This window comes from Sinocyclocheilus rhinocerous, unplaced genomic scaffold, assembly GCF_001515625.1.
Source record: "Sinocyclocheilus rhinocerous isolate Xijiao unplaced genomic scaffold, SAMN03320098_v1.1 scaffold4914, whole genome shotgun sequence".
NCBI classification, from domain to species: Eukaryota; Metazoa; Chordata; class Actinopteri; order Cypriniformes; family Cyprinidae; genus Sinocyclocheilus; species Sinocyclocheilus rhinocerous.
In genome coordinates this window covers 28,719-39,594 of record NW_015642086.1, presented here as the reverse complement: position 1 = coordinate 39,594, position 10,876 = coordinate 28,719, and positions in this window count along the sequence as shown.

Below are 10,876 nucleotides of genomic sequence, written 5' to 3'. Positions count from 1 at the left end.
CAATCCCTGTACCTTTTGGAGAATATCAGTCTGTCCCTGATGTTTTTCCTGGAGAGAAGTGGGTTCTTTGCTGCCCTTCTTGACACCAGGCCATCCTCGAAAAGTCTTGGCCTCACTGTGCGTGCAGATGCACTCACACCAACCTGCTGCCATTCCTGAGCAAGCTCTGCACTGCTGGTGCCCCGGTCCCGCAGCTGAATCTACTTTAGGAGATGGTCCTGGTGCTTGCTGGACTTTCTTGGGTGCCCTGCACAGCAATTTAACCTCTCCCCTTGAAGTTCTTGATGATCCGATAAATGATTGATTTAGGTGCAGTCTTACTAGCAGCATTATCCTTGCCTGTGGATACCTTTTTTTGCAAAGCAATGATAACTGCACATGTTTCCTTGCAGGTAACCATAGTTAACAGAGGAAGATCAATGATTTCAAGCACCACCCTCCTTTTAAAGCTTCCAGTCTGTTATTATAACTCAGTCAGCATGACAGAGTGATCTCTAGCCTTGTCCTCGGCAACACTCTCACCTGTGTTAATGAGAGAATCACTGACCTGATGTCAGCTGGTCCTTTTGTGGCAAGGCTGAAATGGAGAGGAAATGTTTTTGGGATTAAGTTAATCTTAATGGCGAAGCGGGACTTTGCAATTAATTGCAATTCATCTGATCACTCTTCATAACATTCTGGAGTATATGCAAATTGCCATCATAAAAACTGAGGCAGCAGACTTTGTGAAAATGAATATTTGTGTCATTCTCAAAACTTTTGGCCACGGCTGTAGATGTTTTGGGTAGCTCTTAAAAGAGCTGTTGATTTTGAGAAATAATGCTGCATCAGTAGCGGTCTTGCCAGGGAACTCGACCAGCTGGAGACATGAGGTACTCAGCAAACCTATCCCCTCACAGCTACAGCATCTCTACTGGCATTGTTGGTGCCAAGCCGGGGGGCATTCTGCATTCCTAAAGATGGCTCTGTTGTCAAAGTTGGAGCAGGAGCTGTGAGCACATCCCTCCTCAAGAAATTGTGGAGCATACAGGCGGCCTACCGCGATACCTGGCATCAACAACTGCAAGGAGAACTATTGAAAATGTCCCTTTGTAGTTGTAGTAAAGGGACCCGCTGGATGGAGGGGCTTCGATAACTACATCCTTCCCATCCGTTTGCTTCAAGGTAGTTGGGAAGATGTTGGATCTCCGCAGTTATCTCCCTCCACTCTGCTGCATCAGGCACAGGCATGCAATCAGATAAGAGATATTCATCTTATTAGCTTGTCAACAACTAGAACATAGAGCCATTATATCATTTACAGAGGCTACAAGATGCACAGCAGCCTCTGCCAGTGAAAATAGATCCTGTGAATATGAGGCCATCTAGTGGCATATGCTGCATTACAAGACGTGTTGGACTGGCTTAATTTTTGTTTTAACACCTTTATGTAATGAAGATTGTATACCGTTTATAACTATGTAACGTTAGGCATGTGACAAATGAAAGCACTTGGACTTTTAAAAGTTTAAAAGTAAAAGTTTTTTAATGCCCTTTCATGTGACTCTAGCTTTTCAAATTTACACAGGTATGTAGCGTTAGCTAGCTAGCACCACCTGTCAAACGGGGATCAGAAAAGTCGGACGACTCACCTTAAACAAATGCAGAGATGTTCCTCTGGGCTGGTCTCCCTGAATTTTGTCTGCGCTTTTGCAATCAATGGTGCAATGATTTGTAGCAGGTCTTTACATTGACTTTTGTTTAGTCTAAAATATGCCGCAAACCGTGCATCAACCAACTGGAGCTCCTGGACTAAATTGTTGTAAGCACCAGACTGTTTCCTTCCTTGTATAATGTCGTGCACCCACAGATGTTGTTGTGAACCGACATTCTCCACCCCGTTAACTTCAAAAGCCAACGCAGCACTCAAGTCAAAAGAAGTTTGAAAGTTTGAAAAAGGAACCTTGCATATTTTCTAAATTCCACTGCCGCGTCTTACATTTAATTGAGCCTTAAAATAAAAAGAAACTCTGTTTGAACATTAATATAAATATTAATCAATTATCTCCAGTAAGTAACAACAGCACACCACACAGACTAAAGTGCAGAATGAGTATGGCACTGCCAGCCATAGTGATCCTACTGTATGGGTCTCAGTAGCTCACACACTTTTTGCTAGGAAATCCAGCATATCCACTTTTGCTGGTTTTAAGGACGAGCGAGTGCAAGCCACTATATTCCCTCCAGTGCTCTGAGGGAGCACACAAAGATACTTGGGGGCGTGGAGAGGTGATCTTGTGCACTTTCCACCAGTCCAAAGGATCGTCCTCTTTGTCAATGACAGGGGTCAGCAGGTAACTGTTTAACTGCAGAGGCAAAATAGAAGAGGTCACACTGGTTTTGAAAAGGCTGTGCACTTTGAGGCTTCCGAACCGTTTCAGTAGATCCCTTTTCCTACCAGATGGAAAAGAAATCACACTAGTTTTGCAGTTGAATTACATATAAATATGCATGTTTGTGTAAGTGTTATATTCAAGGACAAAATTATAATTAACCAGGTTATATGTGATTCTTGAGATAAGGGACAAAACATGTCCTACACACAAAAAACCTCTTTATGTTAAAAATGAAGAAATTCATCAAAATAAAAATACTTAAAAACGTACATGTAAAGGAAATCTGTATACTCAGGGCATTAATTGATTTTATTTTGAAACAATTTCTTTAGTAGTATTTTAAATACATGCTCTATTATGGCAAGCCGTTTTGACTTTTATTCTTTAGCAGGATGTGAATTCTTGATATCAAGAATTACATTTCCACTAGTAAAAACTATAATTCTTGATATCTGTAATTGTACTTTTTTGTACCTTCTTGTTTGTACCTCTAAAAGAACATTTATGCACCCCTAGTGATAGAAAATACCTTTATGTCCTGGTATGGTTTAAAATTGCATCCTGATATTTTTTCATAGCATTTCACTGATGTCCTACTGAACTGATTTGTCTTAAAAAAAAACTTAATACTTCTGAGTAAAAAAAAGTATACTTGCATGAGGCGATTTAATTCCTTCAGAAGCATTCTTTGTGAGCATTTAGTTAACCAGTTTTAAATACAAAACACAGAGGCAGTGCATGTTTCACAATTTAATCATGAACATAAAAGTCGGAGTATAAAAGTACAGAACATTCTCAATTCAGTTTTTATAACTCGTATACTGGATATTCTGGACACAACATTCACACAATTCAATTAACAGGTAGAATGTTTCAATTCCTTCCGAACTTAAAGACAAAACTGGAAGCATCATGCCCAATAAAGTTCATTAATCAGTTTTAAGTGCTAAACACATAGGCAGTGCATGTTTATTGTGCGTGTTTATACATTTTTGTTTTACAATTTTAAAGAGTATAAAATACAGAACATTAGTAACTCAATTTTAACTCATATTCTGTATAAAACCTCAAAATAACAAATTTCAAATTAACATGTACGATGTGTTTCACTTCCTCCAACATGTTGGATTAACTTCACAAGAGTGAATGTCCTTCGAGTGCACTTTAGGCAATGATACAGTTGAGGCATGAGGATCTAATACAAGACTGAAGTTACTGGCAGCGGCTCGTCTCCCTCTTCCACAATGTTGACAATGCACCTCTGAAGGAAAGTCAGTGTGTTTTTCAGGTTTGGTGGATATGCAATGTTGAAAGCAAATACATACAGAAGGCTGAAGGCTACATCAAGGCTGGTGCACTGTGTATACATATATATATATATAGGAGTAGTTAAATAGTCCGGATATTGGGTCCTCAGAGCCAAAGGACAGTGGCTTCTGAGAATTTTTCTATTTAATAAAAAAATCATCAATTGAGCCCAATTAGATATGATTATTAAAAGATAAGATCAGAAGTTTTATCAAGCTATTATTATTTTTTACATTTAGATACATATAAGGCCATGTGACAGAAAACATACTGTATGGGAGTTCAGAGTTTTCCTCTTGAAGTCTGGACCATTTTTATATTTTGCTTAAAATAAGTATCTACTAAATTAAAACAAACATAATCAAAACGCTCTCATCATTAGCAGGAAACAAAGTTAACTAGTAATTTCAACGTTTATGCTGTCTTTACTTGCCATCTACAAATAATTTTTATAGAGAAGCTATACAAGTCTTTACAGAGAAGCAACGCACACGGGAAGGGCTTGAATGAAGTGTGTTTGGCTCTAGATAAAAAAAAAAAAAAAAGAGGTCTACCAGCCAGCATTGTATGATAATTCAGAAGCCTACCTCTCTCTCATAGTAATGTAGTGTTCGAGCTTTTCTCTGAAGATGGATGGCAAGAGGATAAGCCCAGCCCTTAGTTCAATTCCTGCAATGAGTAAAAACATCCTCCTTTGACAATCACAAATATATTTACAGATATATTGTGAGGTTCTCTAGCAAGATGGCTGTCTCTACCTGGTAGATCTTCAGCCAGGGCATCTTGTCCATGTTTCAGTGTGCTGTTTTGCTAGGGAGGATTTTGCCATGGCAAGTTTCAGCACATTTGGCAGAACTCTGGCGAAGCCCTCTCTGAAGCAATGACAGAAGCCACTTGGTGAAGGATGGATTCGGTCAACCTCATCAAAAAACTGAAAAGCAATTGTATTTCATAAAATGCTGTCAGGTTTCAGTACTGTATCCTTTACAGATATATTTTTAGAAATGTTTAGTTTCCTTGTTGTCAGTGACAGCAATTGATGTCTCCAGTTTCACAATTGTAACATTCAGTTTTTTTTCCACTATACTCACTCCAGAAGGCGTTCTTAAGTATGGGTATTTTTTGAGTACATCCTCCACAGACATTCCTTCTATGATTTCTCCACGTCTCCAGGAGAATGTTCGTGCCATGCGGTCTTTGACAGTCGAGATGTCTGGATAGGTTTTCCGATGCTCATTTTGTAGCACGCCTCAACAGACATCGAATCCTCCCCAACACAAGTTTCCTTCATCAGAGCAACAGGAACAGATAATGCTTAGACTGTGACAGATATGCAAAACGTCTACACACACAACAATGCGCTTTAGATTAAAAAACCCCACAGAACTGCATAAACAATGAGACCTAATGTTCACTCGAGTATGACCTAATGAAAAAGATGAGTATATGCAAAAAAGATTTAAATGTCAGTAGTATCTGCCTTACATTGTCCTGCACTAAGTAAAAATGTAAAAGTGATTAACAGTGCAAAAATAAATTATGCATATGGCAGTGGGCTTACATATGCTACACTACCTGGCTTTTGATACAAACTTGCGATCTGTATCTGGGGCTCATCTAGTTGTCCTGGTCTCCGCTGTTTTTCAGGGCTGTAGAGGTCCTTTCTAGGTGCTGATTCACCATCTGGTCTGAATATGTACTGGATCTGGGTGACTGCAGTGACCATCTGATCTGGATACAGACTGGATCTGGTGGCAACGGTGACCTCGGAATAAGAGAGAAACAGACTAATATTAGCGTAGATGCCATTCTTCTAACGATGTAGCAAGTACATCGGGTGTTATGGGAAGTGTTCCCGGTTCCGGTTGACCTAATTAATGCAGCCTAAAAATCCTTTAATGGACATTAAACTACATTAAAACAAAACCCACCTCATTAATTAAAAAATGTATACAATGAGTAGTCAGATTTTTTCTTCAGAATAGCATCTGAAAATTTTGCACATCAGTACATTCAACATGTAATGGAATCCGTCGTTTTCGACAATGCTGTATGGCTTTATAAATCTGCAAATAAAAATTGCAATCGATTCCTAGCTCTTCTCCAGACATTTCGACATCTCCAGACAAAGGCTAGGGCAGACGGGACCGTGGCATCAGGTTCCTGAGAGGGAAACGGGAGGTAGGTAACCAACAGAACATTCAAAAGGTGACATACCTGTGGATGCCACTGGGAGAGTATTGTGGGCATACTCAATCCAAGAGAGCTGTTGGCTCCAGGAGGCAGGATTGTGGGACACCAGGCAGCGGAGAGTTTGCTTGAGGTCCTGATTGGCTTGCACACATTGTCCATTGGCCTGGGGATGAAAACCTGACGACAGACTCGTAGAGGCCCCGATCTGTCGACAAAATTCATGCCAAAAACGGGAGACAAACTGGGGACCCCTATCGGAGACCACGTCAACCGGAATACCATGGATTCGGAAGACGTGGTCAATTACCAGTTGGGCCGTCTCCTTGGCAGAGGGGAGTTTGGGTAGGGGAACGAAGTGATCCGCCTTAGAGAAGTGATCCACCACCGTGAGAATTACGGTGTAACTTTTTGAAGGGGGTAAGCCAGAGACAAAATCCAAGGCTATGTGTGACCAGGGACGAGAGGGAATGGGCCGGGGTTGGAGTAGACCAACATAAGGACGATTAGAGACCTTGTTTTGGGCACAAATGGAGCAAGCCAATACAAACTGCCTGACGTCTTGGCCTATAGAAGGCCACCAAAATCGCTGACGGATGGCAGTCAGCAATCTCCTGACTCCTGTATGACAGGCAACCCTAGATTCATGACCCCACTGAAGGATCCCAGGGTGCAGCACTTCTGGCATGAACAATTGATCCTCAGGACACCCAACTGGCCCTTCCACCCCTCGTCCGGCCTCCTCCACCTGCCGCTCGACGTCCCAGGAGAGGGCCCGTCAGCTTGAACTGACGGGATAGAGCATCGGGCTTAACGTTCTTAGACCCGGGCCGGTACGAAAGGGTGAAGTCAAATCGGTCAAAGAAGAGTGCCCAATGTCGTAATTACGTTCAGCTGGGTTGAGGCGATGGGAGAAAAATGCACAGGGGTGCACTTTCCCATCCTTGGGGGAACACTGGGACGAGACTGTGCATACCCCGACATTGGAGGAGTTCACCTCGACAATGAATTGCCATTCAGGGTCTGGAATGGAGAGAACAAGAGCAGAGATAAGCCAGGACTTCAAATTATCAAAGGCTGCCTGAGCATTCAGGGTGAACGGTACTGTAGTGTATTGTTCATGCACAGTTACATGATGCCTTACGGTAGTTTTGGTAATATCCCCAGCATGTAGCGCACGGCGCATGTGCGAGAGGGCGATGTCTTCAAGAGTGAGAGAACGTCAGTAAACGTGCCTCAGCAGAAAAGGTTGTCCGTGTCGTTCCTTCACCATCAAAAACATAACAGTGGCGATGAGGCGGTTTTGGAATCTGCAGTGCTCTAAACGTGCAAGAGAAAACTTGATGACAACAGCGGCATATAGAAAAGAGAACTGTTTGCAACTTGACTGCAGTGCATGGAGGCAGTGACGGTCGGTCACATGCTGAACTCATGGGACTGAAGTGACATCTAGAGGACGGACTGAAAATTACAGCTAAAAAGGTAACAGTCTGTAGACTCTCGCTGCATTAAAGAAAATATTGGAAAATAAAAGACGACAAAAAAACGGACATAAACAAAATAAAAAGGGAAAATGGCTACAATAGGACGAGTGCCAGAGTTTGACAACACAAAAGAGGATTTTGACACATATTTGGAAAGATTTGAGCGATGGGTTGCGGCGAATGAAATTAATAGTGGAAAACAAGTTGATGTTTTTCTCAGTGTTTTGGGACCAACAGAATATGGCCTCTTGAAAAGTCTTGTTGAGCCAGTGAAAGTGGTTGATTTATCGTACCCACAAATAACTCAGACCCTTTCCGATCATTTCAAGCCCAAGCCCATTCTGATTGCAGAATGCTTCAGATTTTATCAGCGTAACCAAAGTCCAGACGAAACGATGTCTGATTATATCTTGGCACTCAAGCGTCTGGCAAGTTCATGTGAGTTTGGGACATTTCTTGATGATGCTCTCTGGGACAAATTTGTTTGTGGTCTTGCGGGAGAAGCCTATCACAGAAGGTTACTGTCAGAAAAGGACCTCACCTTCAAAAAGGCCTGTGATATTGCTCTTGCATTAGAACTATCACAAAAAGATACCAAGCAGTTGAGCGCTCAAGCAGCCATAAAGGACTCTAATGTGCATAAGGTGCAACATAATGCAGGTGGCAGAGAAAAATGCAGAGGACGAGGAAGTTCTCAGTACAGTACTAAAAAAGGTGCCCAGCGACAGCCATTTTTCAAGCATAAAAGCGATTGCTATCGTTGTGGGGGAGGTAATCATCATCCCTCAGAATGTCGATACCGTAATGAAAAATGCCATAATTGCGGAAAAATTGGTCACCTGCAGAGAGCGTGTAAAAGCCACAAAGCCCAACGTCCTGACAAAGCGCAGTATGTGTCAGCAGACATTTCTGAGACTCCGTGTATGGAAGTTAATGAACTGTTTGACTTATTCACGGTCTATACAGCACAAGATAGAGCAGATGGCATTTATTTTGATCTCCAACTAAATGGCCAAACTGTTAATATGCAGCTTGATACAGGAGCCTCATTGTCCTTAATTCCAGAGCACATCTACAGAGACAAATTGAAGGACTGTGTGTTGCACCTGACCTCTTACACGGGGGATAAAATCCCAGTGTTGGATGAGATTCACGTTGCAGTGACATACAAAGATCGACAGTGTTCACTTCCTTTGGTTGTGGTTAAAGGAAACAAACCACCACTAATGGGTCGCAACTGGCTCCAGGAAATATCTTTAAACTGGAAGGAGATTTTCGGCTTGAGACACACAGCGCCTGTTAATCCTTCCACTATCTCGGATGTACTCGAAAAGCATAAATAACTTTTTGGGGAAGGATACGGCAAAATCACAGAATTCAAAGCGAAAGTAAGAGTGCAAGAAGGATCGAAACCCATTTTTCACAAGCCAAGACTTGTTTCCTATGCTCTCAAGGAAGCAGTAGAGGAAGAATTGGATCGCTAAGAGAAAAATGGAATAATCTCACAGATCGCAGCGCCCATTGTGGTTGTGCCAAAAAAAGACAAAACAGTGCGGCTGTGTGGCGATTATAAGGTCACAGTAAACAAATGCATTCTTCCAGTAGAATACCTATTACCAAACGTGGAGGATATTCTTGCTACATTGGCTGGAGGAAAAGTCTTCAGCAAAATTGACCTGTCTTTTGCATATCAGCAGTTGGAGTTGGACGAGAAATCTCAGCAGTACCTTACCATACATACACACAAAGGCCTCTTTAAATACCATCGTCTGGCCTATGGAATCTCTACAGCACCTGCGATTTTCCAACACACAATGGATCAAATACTACAGGGACTTCCACATGTGGTGTGTTTCATGGACGATATTCTGGTCTCTGCGCCAACAGTAGAAGAACACCTGATGGTACTGGACAAAGTGCTGTCACGGCTTCAACAGTATGGAGTGAGAGTGAGCTACAGAGAAATTTGCATTTTGATTTCTTCAGTGGAATACTTGGGGTTCAGAATTGACGAAAAAGAAGTGCATCCAACGGAAAGTAAAGTTGACGCAATTGTGAAAGCTCCAGCACCTGTAAATGTCACAGAACTGCGTTCTTTTCTAGGACTCTTGAACTACTATGGGAAGTTTGTACCACATCTTTCGACGTTGTTACACCCACTTCACAGACTGTTGCAAGCAAACGAAAAATGGCAGTGGTCAGCACAGTGTGACCAAGCTTTCAATGTTTGTAAGCAGCAGTTATTGCAAAGCAAGTGGTTAGCGCACTATGATCCCAAAAAGCCACTAAGACTCTCTTGTGATGCTTCACCATATGGCGTCGGTGCAGTTATCTCACATGTGTTACTACCTTCAGGAGAGGAACACCCCATTGCGTTTGCATCGAGAACTTTGACAGCAAGTGAGAAAAACTACGTGCAAATTGAGAAAGAGGCCCTGAGCATAGTCTTTGGAGTGAAAAAGTTTCACAAATATTTGTACGGGCGAAAGTTCCATCTGCTAACTGACCACAAGCCCCTTCTCGCTATCCTTGGTCCAAAATCCGCCATTCCTACACTGGCCGCTCTTCGTATGCAACGATGGGCTTTAACATTACTAGCCTATGACTACTGTAGGAAACTTTTTCCTCGTCGAAGCAGAGACCAGGAGACTCTTGGGTATCTTCAGCAGAGTTCTTTATTGAGAACGCGCTGCAGTCATCAAAAGTCTGACTAAGGCAGTGATACATTGTATTTTATATACATTTAGGGGGGAGGTGCTTAGCAATGGATACAAAGCACCTGGGTGACAACCTTAAACAAAGCATGCAAATGAAGTACAGGAATCAGCCCGACACCAGTATTTTCCCAGCCTTGATCTCATCAGCATAACAGTGTCATTCAAATGCATAGGTGCTAATCCAATCAGTCTGACAGTCCTAATCCAATCAGCATAACTACTCAGTAATCTGGTTCATTTGACTAACAATAAGAGAACAGGAACAGACAGGAACCTCTTGCTACACTTTGCTTAAGATAATCATTTGTCTGATGTAATTTACCTTAAATGCTAAATACAATGTACTTCACCTTAGTTTTTCATGTGATGCTATGTCAGAACATAGGATCAGCATATTTTAAACAGATTCTTAAAAATTTGTAATCCCACAGTAGCAATGGCTTTGATACGATCAGCAGACAGTTTTATTGTACCTTGCGACAATTCATGTCCGAGGTAATCCACCCTCCTCTGAACCCACTGAAGCTTTTCTCTTGATGCCTTGAACCCAGCTTCCGCCAGGATGTTGCAGACGATGCTGGAGGCAGCAGCACACTGGTCCGCAGAGGCACCAGTAACGAGGATGTCGTCCGCGTATTGTAGCAGACAGGTATCAGGAGGGAGTTGAGCATCCACTAACGTTGCGTGCACTACGGCGGCGAACACAGCCGGAGAATCTCTCAGGCCCTGAGGCAATCTAGACCAGCTAAGTTGAGCATGGTCAAAGGTGAAGGCGAACAGCGGCTGCGAGACAGGATCTACA